At 38.5% G+C, this 21185-nt stretch overlaps 1 protein-coding gene and 1 pseudogene across 1 annotated transcript in view; one reads left to right on the top strand and one right to left on the bottom strand.

Moving 5' to 3' along the window:
• GRIP1 (glutamate receptor interacting protein 1) overlaps positions 1-21185 on the top strand; it is a 613176-nt gene that overhangs the window by 129937 nt on the left and 462054 nt on the right. The window lies entirely within an intron of this gene.
• On the bottom strand, positions 14289-14570 carry LOC123640237 (annotated as a pseudogene).

Below are 21185 nucleotides of genomic sequence, written 5' to 3' on the forward strand. Positions count from 1 at the left end.
TTGAATTTATCTCCCCTTATCCCTCTTGTGCCCCTGTATTTAAAAGAGGATTTACATAATGGTTACTCTCACTATTTTCTAAACCTAAGATAGTCTTTCCAAACTCAAAAAGAACAATTATGCCTATTATTTTTGCTTAGAGATTTAAATAGTGCTTGTAGATTTTAGCATTGCTCATATTTAATAGATGACTACTATCTATTTCTCCCCTGTATTTCACTGTCAATCTTCCTCAACAAGCATGCCCTAGTTTCCCTTTCTTCATTAATTCTACTCATTGCTTAATCACCTGCCAGAGTGATATTCTTTGTTATCCTTCTTCTGACAATTCCAAAGGCATCAGGGGCCTCCTATTCATACAGTGTTCATTGTTTTTCCTTGATGATATTGTTGACATTGATGGTCACCCCTCTGCAGTATGCCAACCCTCCCTGGGCCACAGGTCATCCCTGTGATATGGCATGGTCTTCATTGAGCTCTTGGACTGCTGCTTCTATCTTTCTCTTCCTCCAGTCCTTAAAGTTAACAATTTTTAAGATTCAATTCTTGGCCCTTTGCTGTTTCCTTTTGTTCTGTTTCCTATGAAGAGGCTTTAATTCTGTCCCCTTGGCTTTCAGTGTCCAATTAAAAGCAATACATTTGGAAAACAACAGGGCAGAACAAAGTGTAGAGGGAGTTGGGGGCAGAGTGCCTTCCATCTTAGGAAATATTTTACTTTGTGCACACTAGAGGTCTAAGTGCATTTCATCTTAGGAAATATTTTTCTCTGTGTTAAGTTGGGTGATGATCTGACCTAACTCCACCTAAATGGCTCTAAATTAGGTTAGACCCTTGCAGCCAGGATAGATCTTGCGTTTGCTTTAAGTCTGGGATTCAGTCTGCTCCCTGGTAAACAATGAGTGATCTAAGAGCTCTCTAGATCTCCTGTTTGGGCAATACATGAGTCTGGATAGAACTCTCCTCTGTCTACGATGAAAACAGAGGAAACATTAAATTTGGGGCCCATAAAAAACATTGCAGATTAAGGGAAAGAACCATAAAGTTAAGTATCAGGGAAAGAGAGTACTTCTGAATATAATGTTTTGCAAGAAATAGCATGCTATTTTAAATAACTTTCAGGCATCCTAAATTGACTATAAAGAGGCAGAGTCTCAGTGGAAGAGTATAAAGTCCAAAAGAAAGAATGAATTGAGGTAAAAGAGAGAACCTGAATAACATGAGCAAAAGATGGCCAGGGGAAAAATGGGTGAAATGACAGAATTAAAATTGACCTTGGAGTGTTTAAGGAACAGAATTGACATAGTGGAAAATACAGTCAATCGGGAGTCGTATAATCATAAAAAATGTCTTCTAGAATAGAGAGAAAAAGGGCAACAAGAAAGGCACAGATGAGCACGTGACAGAAGTAAAGGACTGGGGTCAAAGGTCCACCTCTCTCAGGATTTGAAAATACAACTGTGCATAAGACAAGTTTCCTGTTCTCGACATCCTCACAAGGTAGTCAGGTACAGAGATCTGGGAAGGGAGGCTTCCTGGTGGACGTAAGATTTGAGTTGTCCTTAGAATGAGTAATACTTGAGCAGGCAAGTATGAAGGAGGAAAGGCATTCCAGGAAAGTGGTGGCTTGGATAAAGACAGAGATAAGAGAATGCAGACTATTCATTTATTCAAAAAATATTTTTCAAGCATCTTCTATGTGTGAACCTCCAATTTTGGTGTGAGCAATGAGCAAGACAGGAAAGGTCTGTTCCTTCATGGAACTTATATTTAAGAGGGAGGAAGCAAGAAAATGTACAAAGGAATGAATACATAAATAAGGTGATTTTATATTGTGATATGTCTTATGAAGGTACCAAATCCAGATCAAATATGGTAGAGGGAAACCGGGGTTGAAGAGAACCCCCAATTAGATAGGGTGGTCAGGGGACACTTCTTTTCTGAAATGGTGGAGTTTGAGCTGAGACATGAATGGATGAAGTCAGCCCTGCAGAGTCAGAAGAATCCTTTAGAGAGAAGGAATGGCGAGTACAAAGGCATTGAGGCTGGGCATGTTCAGGAAATGATCTGTAGCCTCATGTTTTTGGTTAGAGTTGTAGCTGACCTTCTAATTTAGGGTGTTTTTATTTTCATACAAAGATTGAAAGAAGCATTTGGCAAGGATACTACTCTTGGGAGTTAGAATGAGTTTGGTTCTGTTCTCAGCTCTGCCAATAACTATCTTCAGAACTCTGGGCAAGTTATTTAACCTCCCTTGGCCTCAGTTCTCAGATCTGTGACATGAGGGGAATGTTCTAGAGCTGTATGCTTGCACTTGGGTAAACATATCATCTGTCCCTGGGGATACACAGTGGTATGCCGGTACAGGTCAACCCAGAGCCACAGTATGGAGAGACACCGCAATGTCCTGGGCTATTAATTTCACTAGGGGTTTGGGAAAAATTATACGTACATAATATTCTGCACTAGAATGCAAAATTCTCTTGCATTTTTTAAGATTAAAAAGTCAAATGCCAAGATATTTCATGCTTTTGACAAGCTACTTCAGGCACTATTTCCACACTCATAAAAACGCTTCCCACATGAATTTCAGTGGAAAAGTTTCAAAAGCATTAATCTAGACAATCTCTAAGGTTTTTTTCAGCCATGAATCTGTGATCTGTGATTCTTCTAAAGGCTCTTCATTCTTGAATTATTTATTGTTAACCTTTTTTTTCCCTCTATGAATGAATGAATTATCCAATGTAGATTGTTTTATGTTGCTTTTCAATTCAAGGGAACTGCTTGTCAATTCGAAGAAAGGCTTTGAAGCATTAAACACCAAGTTTAGAGAGAGGAAAAGGGATCTTATAAATTGTGGCAGTTTTGTTTTCCCTTCACAACAATAATCACAGATGCTTCACTCTCCAGGTGGGTCTTAGAGGAGATATGCTGTCCTTATGATCAGAACTTACACTTAAAAACAAACATATTCTAAAGCACATTTTCTTTTCTCTTAATTTGGAGTTCAAGCAATATGTTCCAGAGACTTATACCAGGATTCTGTTAACTATAAGTAACAGAAACCCCCACCCGCACTGGCATAAACGATAAACACATCTGTGATCGCATAGAGCTGGAGTCCAGAGCTCAGGCAGCGCCCTGCGCCATTTCCTGGGGACCGCCACTCTGCTCTCTTCGGTGTGTGTCACCATTCTTCTCCAGCTGGCTTCCACCCTGGTCGTAAGATGGTGTTGCCACGGCCAGCAGCGTCTGTCCCTAATTTTAATGTGAGAAAGGGCTCGTTCTCCAATCATAGACTAAAAATCCTTTCCTCCAGTCTGAGTAACTCAGGTCATGTACTCACTCCTGGACCATTACCACCAAGGCTAAGGAGATGATCATGATCGGAATAGGCTGTCTGTACCCAGCCTTGGATTTGGGGGTAGGTTCATTCGCCCGAGAATGATGGGCTGCATCGGAGAGGGAAGACTTGAAATAAATCATGTCTCCTTTAGGAGAGAGGAACAGGGAGGTTGGATACGAGGTGGGCAATCACTCCTACAAAGTACAAGTCTATAGAAATAACTGGAGGTGTTTTAATAATGCATTCTAATTTGTTCTTTACTGGCTGCACCCAAGTTCTGTGGAGTGGCAGTTTCTTTCTTGTGAATAGAAACAGAGGGACTGAAATTTTTTATTTAGAAAATGTTTACTGGGTTCCTGCTGTGTTTCAAGAACTGAAACCCACAGGCTTGTAACATAAACAAATAATAATATGACAGTCACATAAATAAATAATAACAATAGCGATGGGAATGACCAAGAGTGTAGGGACATGTCTTATTGATCTTACACGTTGTTAAATCGGTATCTGCTTTGTTACAAACTCTATGGGAGTGGGGACTTTTTTACCGTTTGTTTGCTGTATATCTCTAACACCTAACACATTTCCTGATGCACACTGAGTGTGCCATACATATTTATTGAAATAATGTTTCTTGAAGCCAAAATCATTAAGAATTTTTTGGAGGATAATAGAATAAAGGCATGTACAACAGAAGCTCAGTGACAGGCTTGAATACTTGGATGGTTCTGTAAAGTAAGGAGTCTGAGGAGGTAAATTAATTCTTTCTCACTTGGAGGGTTTGAGCAAGTTATAAAGGACTTTTGATGTCAGAAAAGCTGTGAAACATTGACGTAATGTAACACACTGGAGTGTTGTCTATGCCCTGGAAGGCATTTTACTCTGTAAGAATGTTCAGCACAGCCCCTAATGCGTAGTACACATTTGGTAAATAATTGATGAATGAATGAATGAATGAATGGTGAGCTTCCTAATTAGTTTTGGGAGGATATTATGATTAGATTAAGTAGTTTATGTCCCACTGTGCCTGAATGCATTTATTTTTTTTCTTTGCTTTTAGTGGTGTGATTTGTGTTAATATTAGTGCTTTGTTATTTTAATGGGGTGCTGTATTTCTAGTGGAAAAATGTAATCTCCTGAAGTGTGTTTTGCCTAAGTATTCGTGCCCAACGAGTCAGCTCATTTGGAGCACACAGGCATAGACTTTGCTCCTAACAAATTTGCTTTCTTAGTGTTTGGAAGGAAATAACTTCAAGGCCTACGAACCAAGTATGCAAATCGATGACTAAAATTATATAGAATAACTTGAGGGCATATCTGGAAAGGACTTGAAGGGCCATTTAACCCCAACCCCTCTGTCCTTCTGGAGCTGGGAAGACATGGTGCCGGACAAGCAGGGCAGGGGGCTGCATTGCAGTGCTGGTCCGTGGTAGAGGCAGAACTCGAACTCAGGTTTCTGGACTGCAGTACCTCCACTGTGTGTGGAAATAAAGCAAAATTGAGAGCAGCAGGCTTCTTTTAAAAGTTTGATTTTAGGCAATAGCTAGCTTCCAGCTATGGGGGTCTCGCAAGTCCTAAATAGACCTTTGTTGCGCTAATGGGCCATTTGGAATAAGAAAAAAAAAATAAAGTAACAATCTCCTTAGGTGGTGGAGAACATTATTACATGTAAAAAACTGAAGTTAATGTAAGAGGAACTGGTAACATTGACTGTAGAACACTGAGAATTTTAAACAAAAACCCCTTGGTGACTCCTGAAGTACATTACGGGGTAATGATTTTGCTGACATTGAGAGAAAAAAAAACACTGAGAGAATGTTGCTTTAGTTGCCTACGTTGACGAAAATCTATCCATTCACCTCTCAGAATATCTCATCATTATTCCAGTGTTAAAATGTCTAATCCACTTAGTCTGTTAATTAATTTATCATAATTCCTACTTCCATGCTGTTTTTATTGCTGAGAAATTTTCTTAAACAGGTATTATGATATATATGGTTTTTAAGAATCTCCAGTTTATAAATCCCTGACATTCTATCATATGACTTCAGACAAACGAAAACTGAATGTATGTTCGTTCACTCTTCTATAAATGTAAGAAGGATGTTGTATTATACTTCTGATAGGCCATACATACTTGAGCATGTGTTTTTATTTCTTTTGTCTTTTTCAACATACTTATTATTTTCTTGACCTAACTCATGGAAGGTTTGGGTAGCTTGCTGCTTGGCAATCTACTCGAACCCTGTTTCATTGGTTCTTCCACATTCTGTTTTGTTTGTGGGCGTGAGTGTGTATGCATAGATTTTTATTTAGCTTTTGTTTTTTTAAAAAACCTCTGACTTTGTATATGAGATGGTAATTGAAAAATTCTTTTGGCATTGTTTCTTGAACTCATCTATAGAATCCTATGGAGTTATTTGCTTATACCTTCTTCCTGTGCCCCACATCTGTTAGGAATACCAGAGTCTCATAATTTCTTTGAAAATGATATATCACTAAAATAATTTATTTATATTTTAGATAAGGAAGTTGTTATCTTGCTCTATTAATTTTTATCTGGCTTTTCTTGTGAGCTAGGCAGCATTTGGTTGGTGATACCTCTCAATATTCTCTCAATTAGCCTGTTAATACAAGGTAACTGTTAAAATCAACCACATGCATTTCCATACCAAGTTTTCAGGAGTTATACTACTACTATCTGGTGATATGCTTAAAGGAGACAAAAGGAATTTAGGGAATGTGATTGTCTCTCTCAGCTGGTGGTGTGACTCTAGGGAGGTTACACAGACACATCTGTATCTCTCTACCTGCAGCTTGGGCTCAATCATACATAGCAATATTTTGTTCCCAGGGATTTTCCATAGATTTTAAATGGAATTTGTTTAATGTATAGTTCATTCAGCAAATATTTACTATGTGCCCACTGTGTGCCAGATTCTTTGCATTGTAGCGACTGTGACAGATATGGTATAGACTTTATACAATATAAACTAACACTGTTTAGTGCTTCCGATGTTCCAGACATTGCACTAAAATATGCTGAAAAATTATCACATTTAGTCCTTTCAAAAGCTCAGGATGTGCAGATACAACAATTATTTCCATTTTCTTGATGAGGAATTGTAACTTAGGGTAAGGGACTTTCCCGAGGTCTCTCAGCAAGTGGATACCAGCGCTGGGATTCCAACCAGGTGTTTCTGAATCTAGAGTCAGGGCTCTTCATCTATACTGACTCCTAAGTACAAGTTGGTTTGTCAATTTGGTGGAGGGAGCTGTGGTGGCCTTAATCTGATGATGTCTGCCTTTTTTTCTGAAGTGGAAGATGAGATCTCCTGCTTAGAGTCGAGTGGGGCTGTATAGGCCATATAAGTTACAGAGAGTTGAGAAGATTTGGAAGAACTCTGGTTGAGTAGGAGTGTGAGGTGATGGTAGAGACTAAGTTGGAGTGTTGGCTGTTTCCAAGGAATTAGTTGCGCTGTGGACCAGGACTTAGTGACATATCACATTGCCAAATAATATACAATGTTGCAAGACAGGTTTTAAAAAAGAAAGTCAACCTAATAACTGTATCAATTGAGATTAGATGCAGCTGTTTGTAATAGAGACCCAATATGCTAGTCATTTAAGATAGAGGTTAATTTTTCTCTCATGCAAAAGAAATCTTGAGATAAGTAGTCAGGGGCTTGTGTGATATCTCTACAGTCATCAGTGGCCCAGCCTTGCTGTCTTTTTGAACTACTCTCCTTAGGCCTCGCTTTCCATCCTCAAGGCTACCTCAGATTCACAAGATAACTGCTGGAGTTCTGGCCATCAGGCCCACATTCCAGAGAGCCAAAGGGAGAAAAGGAAGAAGGGTAAAGGCTGTCACTGAGTCAGCTCCCTTTGAAGCACTTTCCCAGAAGCCTGTCAATGACTTCTGCTGAAATATTTTTGGATACTCTTAAATACAAGGGAGTTTGGAAATTACCGTTTAGTGTGTGTGTGTGTGTGTGTGTGTGTGTGTGTGTTTAACTCAGGCACATTGCCACCTATAATAATATAGGAGCTTGCAATCTCTGCAACACACTTACTTATAAATCTTCTGTTGTACACCCAACATTTGGAAACCTTAGATTAAAATTAGACAATGACATTTTCTCACAAGCTTAGAATGTAAATAGCTGCCACTGTTTCTTACTTTAAGGTGACAACATGGAGTACTGTTATGGGTGGGGGAAGACAATGACACTTTCTCTCCCCCTTCCCCCAGGGTAATCCTGCACCATGCAAATTGCTTTGGGGTTACTGATGTGTTCTAGAGGCAGGGAAACTGGATATATTAAAAAAGTGCTTACTACTGATTGTTTTGTGTATTTATTAATTGGTTTTCCTTATTCCTTCCCAAAGAGAATTTCACAGTTGTTGGTTCTTCTTATAAACAGTTTGTTTCTAAATGAAATATACACCAGCTTACATCCTTTATAAAAAGATAAGGTAAAGTAAATGCTTTTGAAACAAGCATGTTATGTTTCATATTAATAACTTTCCATATCTCTGTTTATGGAAGCAGTGGTCCCCTTTTTCTAATCCTCTTTCCTTGCACATGGCAGGCAAGTGAGGAAATTAGCAGGTGCCTCCGTAGCTACTTTGCAGCGACAATGGGGTGAAGTTAAAGAGGCCTGAATTCATAAGGTCATATAAAAGAGGAACATTCAGAGTAGAGGAAAAAAGAATACCCTAGATCTTTAGAACTAATTCTTCATCCCCTCCTAATGCAGATTTCAGTTTCTCTGGATGGCTTTGGGCAGATTCAGATGAAACTATTCTTCCTGAGTTGTGTGTTCAGTACCAGTTCTTTACTTATTGATGTTTGACTTAGTATTATGTTTTGCTCCCAGAATACAAATGAATGACTTGGTGCAGTCAATGGTGTGAGACCACCTGTGGCTCTCCTGCCCCCACCATGCTCTGGTTTCCAAAGCGGGAGTCTGCAGCACTAGGAGAAATGCCAGACTCGGGTGGAAAGGAGGGTTCACCTGGCAATGAAAGAACAAGGCCAAGGAATTGCCCAGGAGCCTGGCTGGAAGGCTGTCCTTACACCTTCCAGTGATCCAGATAAGGTTTTTGTTCTTATGTACTGATCTTATATGTTGGTATGTCAATACACAAGCCAGGAATCAGGAGCTAGGAGCAGTCACCTTCCTAGGTATTTTGTGTGGAATCTTGCTTGAGGCTTTAGGCAGTTGACATATGTTGCATTTATGGAAAATAGTTTTCTCAGCTATTTTATCTGTCTCCAAGGATGACATATCAGGTCAGGGGCTATCATAACATTTTCTTTGCTGTTATAAACAGTTGTCTGAGCTGAAGGGCTCTGGAGTCATCTATTATTTCCCTCTGGTTGGGAAGTGATGTCTTATGACTGATAACAGAGATAACAAAGGCTCACATATCACCTGCCTTTAATGGTAACATTGGGGCATCTCATTTCCCAGGAGTGTGACTTTAATTTCCTGTCATCTGGATGGCTGTGTTCAGAGGCTGGATTGTGCCATCTCAAATGAGAGGGAAGGGCAGGACACATCTCTGCCTCATGGTAAGCTTTTGCCAGAAGGTCCTCACAGGAGTCTTTTTATGCCTTACTGCAAATGAGTGGATCACACTGTTGCATTCCTATTATTGGTGGTGGGATAGAGGTATTGGGGAGGTAGAGAGTATTATATTCAAAGTAAATGGGAGTCTTAGCTGGACAGCTGTGGTCCTCATGGCCACCGGTAAGGTGTGAAAGCAAATGATAGTATCAGAATGCCCACAAGTTAATGCAAAGAATCAGAATCAGAATCAGTATCAGAAAGCCCACAAGTTAATGCAATGAATCAGAATCAGTATCAGTATCAGAAAGCCCACAAGTTAATACAAAGAATCAGAATCAGAATCAGTATCAGAAAGCCCTCAAGTTAACGTACAGAAAAGATGCAGAAGAGGCTGAACAGATATCCCCGCAAATTATAAAATTTTAAGGAAATCCTTTCAGGGTAGGGGCTGGAATAGGGCTATTTGTGTCTACTAATAACTAAAATATGTGTGAATTATATAACTTTTTTCCTAGAATCATGAAAATATCGACTAAGAGTAATCAGGGATTGGGAAGTGATTTTTAGCCAGACATCAAAAGATCTTAGTCCTTGGGTTTCTTCCATAACTTACCTGATGGTACTTTTCAGTTCAGATCACTTCTCTTAGAAACTCTGAGAATCACTGGAGAGTGCTGAGTGCTCTTTTGAGCTTTGGGGACGTAAGTGTGACACGTGCGTTGTCATTGTGATTGTGGTTTTTTCACTAACAACATCCAGCTACTTCAAGGAGACATGAGAAGGTGCATGTGTGGGTATAATCAGGTGACTGTTTTTTTGATCAGGTTGATGAGGAGGACGAAGGATGAGTGCGGAGGAGTGACTGTGACAGTGGGCCGAGAGACAGCAAGTTGGGGAAGCAGGAGAGTGAAGACATGAGGCAAGTGCAGAGCAAGCCATTGACATACTCTGTTAATTTAGGTGGAAGAGAATATCGCTCAAAAATGCTGGGCAGCTAAGATTTTAATATTTAATAGAGGTTCATCAAAGTCTGGCATTTTGGAGTAGTTTAATTTTTTTTCTTGCCTCATCCTAATTCTTGATAATCTTTGTGTTTTTATGATTCAGATTGACTTAAAATTGCCATAAAGTAATCCATTAACAACATTCATTACATACATTTTCTTAACATACCTGTAAAAATCATCTCCATTGGACATATATCACTGATAATTGCTTTTCTAATATTTCTGGTTAATCTACATTACTTATATGAATTCATTATTATATTCCATGTACAAATAGGCATTTCCACTTAGAAATACTTTAACTATGTCAGGGTAAAAATTTACTTCAGGTGTTTTGTTATGTAAGACATTTAACAAAAACATCTGTAATATTGCCTTAACATATTTACAGTTCTTTCATTCATTCGAATGTCTATTCTGTCCTACTTTAGTGAGGCAAATGAACATTATATATTGTGACACGTTTCTGGCTTACCTCACTTCCTGATCCCTCTCTTTGGAATGGATAATTGAGGTAATTATCTGGGGGTGGGGAATCAAGCCCCAAGTGAAACTCTTGCCTCATTTCACTGGTGTCATTGAGGTGCCTCCTTTTAGATCATTAGGAAGCAGACAACAGTCTATTATGTAAGCTGAAAAAAAAATGGTGGTGGGGGACAATGATGTAATGATAAGTGCAAACAAGTCCCTGTGTAGTCTAGAAAATAAAATGGAGTTGCAAAGAAAGTATTTGCAGTTTTTCTCCAGCACTGCCCAGAGGGCAGGTGTACTGATTATTTTGCTCTTTACACAAAAATTCCCCCAAAGTGGAGAAGGGCAGTTCCTCTAGGCTAGCCCATTCAGATTCCCTGAGGAGTATAATAATCTTAGCTCTGTTCTGTTCTCACCAGGCCAGCTGCCAATTGCTTGCTGACTTTGCTTCCAGGTGAACACCCTCTCCCTCCCCCAACCTCCCGGAAGGATAGGTCCCATGTAGATGTGTCTCTGGTTCAAGGGTGGGGAACCTGAGGCCTTAAGGCCACATGTGGCCTTCTAGGTCTTTAAATGTGGCCTTTTGACTGACTCCAAATTTTACAGAACAAATCCTTTTATTAAAAGAGGTACAGCAATGAAGGATGAAGTGTTTCTTGCCTCCTTTGGTACTTTAAAAAGAACAATCTTGAAATCAGAGGGCAGCAGGTTCTTGGGTCAAACCAAATCTTCCACTTAAACAATTGATAATTTGGGATTTAAATTGTTTTACTTTTCATTATAGTGAATCAAATCTATCATACCTGTTATAGCTTGGGGGAACCTAACAAAACTGCTTTTCTGAAACTGCAAAAAGTCATGGTGATCACAAATTAACAGCCTCCTCTGAGACCAAAGCTCAAATGACCATCTGGCCTCATCCATTTCTGAACCACTCATCATGAATGTTCAATACTTGTGGATTAGTTTTTCCCATCCATTTTAAGGTTATGCCAAGGCATTAATGAAAACTTAAATGAAGAGATAATTTATTCATGTATTCTCAGTTTTCATTTTATATTTTTATAAAATGTCTTTATCTTGTAGAATTAATGATATTCTGGGAGTTTAGGGGAACTTGCCAAATGAAGGTTGGTATTTGAATTTAGGCTTAGCATTTTGTTTTAGTTTATCTTGATGATACCGCTATTTGATTGGGAGAGTTAACATAAATAATATGGAACCCTTGTAAATATGCGAAAGAGGGATCATTTTTCTTCTCGAGAAGAAAACTTCTTCCTGCTAATGAGGTATTTCTGAATAATTTTTGTTTGGAAACATATTAATGTTCTAAAACTTGAAATTTTGGAGAATTAGGGAAAAATACAGAATGAAAGGAAGTACATTTGGGAATATCATTGGTTGGTATGATGGTTAATTTTATGCATCAATTGGACTGGGCCACAGGGTGCCCAGATATTTGGTCAAACATTATTCTAGGTGTCCCTGGGGGGGGGTTGTTTTTGGATGAGATTGACATTGAAATTGGTAGACTAAGTAAAGCAGATTGCCCTCCCTAATGTAGGTAGGCCTCATTCAATCTATTGAAGGCCTGAATAGAACAAAAGCGTTGATTCTCTCCCAAGAAACAGAGAATTCCTCTTGCCCAACTGTCTTCAAAGTGGAACATTCACTTTTTCCTGCCTTTGGACAAACTGAAATATTGTCTCTTCCTGGGATTCAAGTCTGCCAGCCTTTAGAACTGAACCATTGGCTCTCCTGGGACTCCAGCTTGCCTACTCACCTTGCAGATTTTGGGACTTGTCAGCTTCCATACTCGTGTGAGCTGATTTCTTGTAATCTCTCTCTTTCTCTCTCTCACTCTCACACACATCCTATTGGTTCTATTTCTCTGGAGAACCCTGACTGATATGGTTAGATGACGTAGTTTTGGTTTGGAGCTATAAAGAGAGAGATGATGGGATGTCATTATTTTGTAAATTATAAACACTAGAGGGAACATTATATAAAATGATTTAATTTGTCCAGTTTAATGTTTTCTAGAATATCTGATTTAAGGAGAATGATGCTGAGAAAACAGAGTAAATTCAAATAATATTTTAAAAGTGTTTCAGAACATTCTTTAAATGTTTAGTGATTGAAATTAATGCAGGAAATTTCCCCTCTGGCATATTTTAGGTGTTGGATAAATAATGATTCAAATGAAGCACTACACTTGGCATGTGATAAAAGGAAACCATTTCTTTACCTTCTCTTTATCAGTTAATGTCATACTTTAGTTATAACATCATGCAAATGTACAGTTATAAACCCTAATTTATTCTTGATGTGCATTGAGGCATAGCTTTCCCATAAACAATTAAGCATAGATCCTACTTTGTAAGACTGTTGCTCCCTGGTTCTGCTAATCAGCAATTTATTCCTAGATTAAGAAAAGCACCCTCAGTATGTGTGGAAAACAACCCTTTCCACTGCTATGCAGCATGGCCTGTATTTGAAATAAATGTATTAGGAAAGTGTAGAGATTATTGGTTACTGAGTTTTGTCGTTTTTGTTATTGATTAGAGTGGCAACATGTGAATGTGTCCTAAATTAGGGCTATGCTGATAAAAGTATAGAAAAGGTTAAAAAGGAGCATAGATATGACATGTAATGAAGAACTTTAAAATATTATTTAAATATATGAAATACAATTTTAAGATTATGGTAGACTCTGAGAAAGCCCTCTCCATGTTAAATTTAGTAAATCCTCTAAATTTGTTACAGGTCACCAGAAAATAGATCATCAAATTTGTGACATTTGTAAGGAAAAAGTATTTTCTAGCTTAACCAAATAAACAAAATGATCTATCCAGATTTATTTTATAAAGATATATTTGTAGTGCTATGTGATGTTTATCTTGTAATGAACCAAGTTAATTTTTAAAAAGTAATAGAAATATAAGCAATCTCCTTAGACTATCAGCCCTCCATGTAGGGTAAATGCCTTTTGATCCTAGGGAAAGAGCATAGTACAAGAAACTTGTTTTATATTAAACTTTATTTTTTTCCTACTAGAGGCTTCAGTTCCTCGATTTTCTTGACTGTTTTTCCTGACTGTGGCTCCCTTAACATTTTTACAAAAAGAAAGGAAATAAAAGATTGAAGCACTTTTTTTTAATACTCTAGGAAACCTGTTGAAATGTGAGATTTTGAAGGAATGGTATATGCATTTTGCTTTTTAAAAAAAACATAATGCTGCTAATACTGTTTATTTGAAGTTTTTTTCTTTTTTGTTTGTTTCTTTTTTTAAAACATGAAAGGCACTTTACAGCGCTCTGGCAGCTTCTGAAGGGGGTTGCTGGAAGGCGAAGTGCTGAGGCTGTTGTCTGCACTAAGTCAGGACTTCTCAGGGGAGTTGATCTGTACATGCCTAAACCTGATTAGGTATAAACTGTGTGTGGGTGAAGGGAGCACGAACACAAGGTTCTCTCTCTCAGATTCTCCAGACGGGAACATTTCAGCCCCTTAGGGCCCCCGGCTGTACTCCAGCCTGAGAGAGTTGGTGTTCAGATACCTCCTTGTTATTTGCAGAGGCCACCATCTAAAATATCGTGGGGAATCTTTGTCTTTAATTTTGAATTTTAAAAAATCATTTGAACTCTTTCTTTTTATTAGACTTTCTGGTAAAACCATTTTATATTAGGGCAGAGGTGGGCATACATAGGACCCACCAGCTCCACAATACGTGCTGCTGTGTCTGTGCACACTCACGCGTGTATGCACACACCCGCGGCCACAGGGCTCAGCCACAGCTTCAGAGGTGCATAACCCACCTGCCGTCTGTCCTTGCTCCCAACAAAAGCCTGTCCCAGCGCTTCTCAGGGCCTTGCCAGGTGCCCTCTGGCATGATCAGTCGGTTTGCCATTCATCTAGATCCAGGGGCTTCCTCCTGCAGGAACATCCTTCTGGAAGCTTTGCTTTCCCTCCTGTGGGCCAGCAGAGGACAGTGGAAGAGCCAACATACAAGACTACTGGTTGTGCACGGCCAAAGGGCCTGGTGCCTTATAGCATCAGGGGCATTTCGCATCCCTGAAATAGGAGTCCGGGCTCTACACTACACGCTGCTGCCTGTGTTTCCTCTTCTCTTCTGGAGAGGGAAGAAAGTAGATACTTTGCGAGAGGAATGTTCATGTGGGGAGGTTGTCACTGCTGGAACAGAGAAGAGTGCTCTGAACCTTTCCTCTCACTTTGCTTCCAGTTTTGATTGAGTGTTCATAGGCGCTCAGCACCCTGGGGGTGGCACTGTGTTTTATTGTTGGTCTCATCTCCAATATCTAACCCCATATCTGGCCAACCCTCCTATCTCATGAGATTTGTTTAACGAGTATCAGGAAATAATCCTGAAAAGTCAGGCCTGAGGCCTCGAGAGTGCATTACTCAGCGTAGAAGACGTAGGCCCCATTCTAATTCACTCCATTTAATGTCTTTCTCCTCATCTGAAACCGCACATGGAGAAGCTTCACAGTCGGGAGATATGTGCCGTCGCTGGAGCCTGCCTGGTTGAAGCCTACAGGGAGGGAGGATGGACGACAGTATCCCTTCTGTCACTCTGCTGCTTCCCACCCACGTCTAATGCCTGCTGAGAACACAGACTGTGTGTGTGATTCCACCCTCTTTCTGTTTCACTCTCCTTTGTCATGATACGCTCTTCTCTTTGCTAATACTAGCTGGCTCCTTGTCTAGGCAACCCCCTCTTCCATCTCCAGATGGCTTTGTCTGGAAATCCCAGAGACCTTCCCACTACCACCCCAAGGTGCGTAGGCAACTGAGCTAGTCTAGCTTCCGTGGTGTTACTCCAGTTAATAGGCATTTGCCAGAAAGAAAATGACAACATTTTTCTCACTTAGTGAATTCTTTGGGATGTTCATTCCTTTCAATGGTTAAAACCTTTCACTTGGAACATGTCAGGATGGGCATCTCAAAAGCAAGATTCTGCTCTGCTAAGGTTCCTATTGGACTTTATGTCCAATGTGGACTTTATTTGCCTGCAGGAAACCCAGATTTTAGGAAATGAATTTCCTCAAGAGCAGGTAAATTGGGAGACACAAAACTGGTATATACAGAGGCATGATTTATGTCTTGCAAAATAGGGAAGGTTGTTTCTTTCTGGGCTTTAGTCTGATTTTTTTTTAAGAGACAAGGGTTTTGCTATGTTGCCTAGACTGGACTTGAACTACTGGACTCAAATGATCCTCTTGCCTCGGGCTCACTATAGGTGCGTAACATTGTACCTGGCTTAGTCTGATTTTAATTCGGCTTTCAGATTAGACCCATCTGTAGGGTCTTCATATTTGTTTTTCTCCTCCCAAGGTGCATGCAGTTTCTTTGGTTTTCAGGTCATGGATTCATGATCTTTAAAACTTGGACTCTGTGAACTTTTCTCATCAGAGAAAAGTTGGATTGGGAAGACCTGTCCCAAGGGCCAGTTTTTAATCTAGGCAGTTTTTATACACACTATGACATGGTGTACCAATTAGTCAGTTCTAACAAATCCCAAGATTTTCTAATGATTTTCTTTTTTATGTAGTTTAAAGTAGATTCAAATTTGTCCCTATAATAATGCTCATTTCTTTGTGGTATGCTTTCAAAGGTGGAAGAGAAGGAGGTAGAATTGAAATTAACACACCAGGAATGGCCAATCCACTGTAGTCATTACTGATGTGCTAGTAAAGTTTTGGCAATTGTCAATTATATTAATACCTACATCACATTTGTGACTAGCAAAATGAAGCAGAAAAGATGATGATGCAAGTAAAATTTACAATAACATGATTCATATTCATTATAATTTAAAAATCTATAAATTCTGTGTACTATAATTTTTAACAATAAAATAATATATTCTTCTGCTTGTTCTTCAATAATGTATATCTTTTTCTTAATTAATTTTACCTATAAGTAGCATTTGGGAGAAGAGACTCACATTTTAAAAAAATTCTTTCAAATAATAGTAACTATATATTCATTTTTTTCTACATAAAATGACAAAATTATAAGGTCTTTATAATTTGTAACTTTCTGACCCATATGCTTATGAAATACTTTAAATACCATAGCAAAAATTCTGTGGCATTCTTTATTTCATCACAATTTGGTTTTATGAAAAACATCTTGAGTTTTGAGATATATGTGTGAATATCTTCTGTCAAATATGTTATAGAGAAAATAAAAGTCCAAAAGCACAGTTTTTGTCTAGAGACAACATGAGTGAATTAAAGAGGTAAATACCTAATGAAGAGTACTTACAAACTTTACCTATATGGTTAACAACAACAATAAAAATTAGGAGGCAAACGTGAAAGAATTTCTCTTATTACTGGGGCTGGCATTATTGATTATTTGCCTACCACAGTATTTTGAGATAGGTATCTTAGATCAAATTAAAAGCAATTACTTTCGCAGAATTTGCTATTTGCACAGTGAGAAAAATGGTTAAAATTTAGAGATAAAGAAAAGATCTCATTTCTCATAGTATCCTCCCATAGCCTATAGAGCATTTTTCATTGGTTAAACAGGGATGGCAATAATACTGATCTCACAGGTTTGTTATAAGAATTTAATGACTTAACATGATTGTACTGTGACACATAGTGCAATAATTATTGGCTATTATCATTATCGAGCCCAGGCTGGTGATGATTCTTCAAAACCATTATTTAAATTCTTCTTCGATGACAGGAATGGAAAGGAATTATCTACTAACAGACTAGTTTTCAATATCAAATGGCCTAAACAATAAAATATTTAAATGTCCTTTCATTTTAATTTATCTTATTATTACAACTTTCAAATTTATTACTTGATTGACCCCTGGATATAATTGAGTAGAAAAACATTCCTCTTTAGGCTGAAGACAGTGGATTTACATCCCCAGCTCCAGAAAGCAGCTGATCTTGCTGTCACATTATTGTTTTAAGGAGCAGCTTAATATAAACTACAGCCAAAGCTATTGTTATTTTGTTAATAATTCTCTGATACTGATAAGCAATGCCTTCCTGAAGCCTGATTCATTCAGTTGTCTGGGAGCATGTTTTAAGGTTAATTTCACGTGAAAGGTCTTTGAGGAGTCAGTGCTGCTGGAAACCAGATGTTTTACTGGGACATCGCTGAGGTCTTTCTTGTGTATGTGTGTGTGTGTGTGTGTGTGTGTGTGTGTGTGTGTGTGTCTGAGGTGGTGATACCTGTTCCTAAAATATTCAGGCTTATATCATTTCTGGTGGTGTTTTCCAAACTATGTTCCATGGGACATTAGTTTTGCAAGATGCTTCAAGAAATGGGGACACTGTGGTTAGATAAGTTTACTGCACATTCTGTGCCCACATTGCATGTTAGCTAATTAGAGACTCTGAGAAGTTTTGTAATAGAGAAGTACATGGAGAAACAATGTTCATTGGTGTGGTATTTTTGTAGTTTTGGACAAGCACTTGTTTCAGGTACTAGAGCAAAGACAAAGCTGCTTCTTGAGGCCAATTTTTGTCCTAGATGCAGCTGTGCCTGACTTGTGTGGTGACATCTTACCCCGGCGAGGATTGCAGACAGTTTTTTGGCTTTTATAATGGAGTGTTAATTTTGCGTTTTTGTGTTTAATTCTCGAAGTTCTTCCTTCAGGAATGAACACAAGTTACCTGCATTATAAGCTTTTTTTTTTTTTTTGAGACAGAGTCTCACTTTGTTGCCTGGGCTAGAGTGAGTGCCGTGGCGTCAGCCTAGCTCACAGCAACCTCAAACTCCTGGGCTTAAGCGATCCTCCTGCCTCAGCCTCCCGAGTAGCTGGGACTACAGGCATGTGCCACCATGCCCGGCTAATTTTTTCTACATATATTTTTAGTTGGCCAGATAATTTGTTTCTATTTTCAGTAGAGACGAGGTCTCACTCTTGCTCAGGCTGGTCTCAAACTCCTGACCTCAAGCGATCCACCTGCCTCGGCCTCCCAGAGTGCTAGGATTACAGGCGTGAGCCACCGCGCCCAGCCCTAGCTTTTTTGTTAGAGTTTAAACTTGATGTAACTTCTATGTATGTCCGTAACAGCCACAACTGAGGAGAGAAATAAAATAGTAGTCATAGCTTCTCTATTAATTTAAATTCTACTTATAAATTAATGATCATGGTTCATGAGAGAGCTATACCCTTGGCTTCATCAGAACAGTCCCCCATAAAAATATCCTCACTAAATGGCATTAGTGCTATTCCCTCAAATTTTATTGAAGATCTAAGTAATGTATAACATTGTTAGGAATGTTTTTCAGTCCTCTATTGCGTATTTTTGTTGAAGTATTGCTAAATATCTCTTGTTTAAATTTCCTAATTAATACTTCATGATAAAGTCTGAGATTTAGAAGTAAAAATATTTGTTTTTCCTTAAAATGAATATTTTATCTTATCAGATATGAATCAAGTATAATTAAGTATTCTTTTATGTTTTCCTTTTTGCCTAGGCTGCCAGAAGATCAAAGTCAAATTTAATACACATCATAGTAGTATCTATACTTTTTAAAATAAAAAACTGGCTTATATATTTCTTCAGTTCCTTTTGTACTTAAATTGTGTATTAAGAGTGAAACACACACTTCTTATACAATGCCTGTATTCAGAAAATTTATCTTCAAATCACTTTAACTGATAAATTTTTTCATAGAAATAAACTTATATGTGTGTTAGATCTTCCTTGATTACTTCTTCTAGAGTACACTAAAGATGCAGGTTTATTCAGTGAAAACCAGAGATGTAGTTTCTTAGGCAATGAACCTCTGATGCTTGTGCCAGGAATTGAAGGAAGCTGGTAGCACACTCTTCATTCCAGGGTTGCTCAGTGCATTGAACTATGCACGGGTAATGAGGGACAACACATTGAACATATCACGTATTGTAATGTAACATCAATAGTCATTTTAATGTTTGTTTGTGTATGTTTTTGGCCACCCTCTAGATTTTCATTAATTTTGACTGTTAATAATGAAGAAAAATGAGCTTTAATGGTCTGTGGTCACATTTTATTATGTATGTCTCATTTCATTTATGTATTTTTTTCTTGATTCCAGGAGAGCACCAGGACTGTTCTTACAATTAGCCCAGATAAACAAAGTTCTCATATAGAAAGAACCATTTCTTTAAGCCTCCTTTCTCCCAAAATTCTCTCCCTTTTTGTCTTGGTTACAATAAACCATGAGTATAAACAAAGCCTGTATGCCTAGAGAGTAGAATGTCAATGTAAGGGAATGATGATAAAACTCAACTTTCAAAAGGCAATCTTGTGGATAGGTTAATGCATTTACTCTTGGTATATTTAGCAAAAGAACCAGAGCCAATAGGTTGAAGCCTTGAGAACACAGATTTTATTCCTAAAAAGAAAAATTCCTAATAATTAGAAGTGTTAAAAGTAGAATCAACCACCTGGTAGGAGTTCCCACCTCTAGGTGTATTTAAGCAGTGTCAAAGCCAATTTCCAAGATGTTAAAACATCTGTTTCATGGGATCTCAAAGCTCCTTGTTCTTCCTCCTTTCTTAGCACCTGATACAATCACTGTGCTTCAAGTTTTGCCTCATTTGTTTATCTTCTCAGTTCCAGCGAGAATCCCTTGAAGGTAGCAATCACTTATTACTTATTTGTGTATCTCCATTCCTTAGCACAATGCTTTGGCACGTAGTATGTGCTCAACAAATGTCTGTTGAATGGATGAGTGCATGAATGGCTGCAGTTGAAGTAACGGTTTTTAAACTTTAGTTTTTCATGCTGTAGAACCTGTCCTTCACATGGAAGTCTGACATGGAGGTCCAGCATGTAAAGGAGATAAAATTGGAGCTGCTCTGGTTAAGTGGTATTCTAGGGCCTGGAGAGCTACCCTCTTAGTCCTTGAAGCACCTCTGAAGAACCTCTAGGGACACGGTTTCAGAATCACTGGTCTACAAAGTGGAGCTTAGAAGACGTCTTTGATTTACTTTTTGATTCTAATTTTTTTTGTTAAATCTCTTTATTTCAAGTTTTCTGTGTTTCATTATCAAATACTCTATCTTGTCCTCAAAATGTTTTCTGAGACTAAGAGCCAGATACTAAACAGGAGGGACCTGTACTTATATTCACCCCCAGACGCAATTTCATAGATTGTTAAGTTAGAAAGGTTGTATGATTGACACATTGCTCAGTTTTTGCTTAAACATTTTTGCTATAGGCTGTTGGTTTCAGTACATCTGGAGTGGTAATATCACAGCCTCCATGTTTTGGCTCCTGGCCCTGACTGTGGATCAGCTGGGAGCTTTGCAAGCTCACGGTCACTACCTGAACGTGAAATTACTTTTTATAGAATGCAGGAGAAGAAAGCAAAGGGGAGGCCCTACTGCAAAGATGGAATAGGTTTTTAAAAGGCCCTCAGCCCTGCTTTATCTTCTGTACTTAGGCAAAGAGAGAATGAGCACTGCAGACAAATGCTTGTTAGTGATGAAGCAAAATAGCCAGAAAGAAGAAAGGAGAATGATGAATGTCAGGAAGAGAGGGAAGAGATGAGTCCCTGGCCTAAAGTGTTGCTTCTAAACAAGGAATATTCATAATTCAAGTGCTTCTATGTCTGGAATTGCATGTACTACCTGTGTCTTCATCCCAGTAATAGTGCTCTTCAACCTTGAAAGTCCATTAAAAGAAGACTTTGATTAAATGCACTGACCAGAGATAGGAAAATATTGTGATTGATTATGATTTGCTTAGATAAGATGAAAAATTGAAGTTGTCAGGATGAGACATTTTGGATGCTATC

Source organism: Lemur catta, chromosome 6, assembly GCF_020740605.2.
Source record: "Lemur catta isolate mLemCat1 chromosome 6, mLemCat1.pri, whole genome shotgun sequence".
Lineage (NCBI taxonomy): Eukaryota > Metazoa > Chordata > Mammalia > Primates > Lemuridae > Lemur > Lemur catta.